Source organism: Phragmites australis, chromosome 4 (assembly GCF_958298935.1).
Source record: "Phragmites australis chromosome 4, lpPhrAust1.1, whole genome shotgun sequence".
In the NCBI taxonomy this organism is placed as follows: Eukaryota; Viridiplantae; Streptophyta; class Magnoliopsida; order Poales; family Poaceae; genus Phragmites; species Phragmites australis.
In genome coordinates, this window is record NC_084924.1 from 9,155,695 (window position 1) to 9,156,632 (window position 938).

General features: G+C 70.1%; 1 pseudogene; it reads right to left on the reverse strand.

Annotated features, from left to right (window-relative positions):
* Positions 1 to 938, reverse strand: LOC133914577 (mitogen-activated protein kinase kinase 9-like; annotated as a pseudogene).

Here is a 938-nt window from a genome sequence, read left to right on the forward strand (position 1 = left end):
TCAGTCTCCGGCCACCAGCCGCCGGAGCGCGTCTTTCAAGGCCGCGAGGTCCCTTCCAGTGACGAACGGGTGCGCTAGAAGCTGCGCCACGGACGCTCGCTCCGTGTAGTCCTTCTGCAGGCACGCGGCCACGAGCGTCCGGAGCTCCGGCAACGCCACGCCGTCGGGCAGGGCGGGCACCTCGCCAAAGCAGATGGCGCACATGAGCGTCGACCAGGTCGGTTTCTGCCCGGCGGGGAGCAGTGGGTACCGCCCCATGACGAGCTTCCAGGATGGTCAGCCCCAGGCTCCACACGTCGGCGGCGCACGGGTCGGCGTGGCCGTGGCGCTCCGTGCCGAAGGCGGCGATCTTGACCTCCCCGGCCGCGCTGACGAGGAGGTTCGCCGGCTTGACGTCCCGGTGCACGACGCGGCCGGAGTGGAGGCGCGCCAGGCCGGACAGCGCCTGCGCCGCCACCTCCGCGAGCGCGGCCTCCGGGAACGCCCCGCGCCGGCCCATGACAGAGTGGAGCGAGCCGCCGTCCACCAGTTCGAGCAGGAGCGCGACGCCGCCGGAGGCCGCGGGGACGACGGAGTGGCACCGGACGACGTGCGGCGAGTCAGCGCACCGCAGGGCGTCCACCTCCGACGCGGCCCCGGGGTCGCCGTTGTGCAGCACCTTGAGCGCGCGTACAGGGCCGACGTCCGGCGGTGGGCGACCTTGTACACCATCCCGCCGTTCCCGCGGCCGAGCACGGCGAGCCTCTCGAAGTCTGACAGCCGGAACTCCCGCCCCGCGCCGCCGACGTCGAGGCGCACGAGGGGACGTCGAGCGAGATGTGCAGCTGCGGGAGCCTCCTCCTCCTAATCGTTAGTGCCATCGTGCCAACGTTAATCACTGTGGTTAGTACACTGACTTAGAATATCTTGTGATGGAAAGGCAGGATTGGTGCAATATA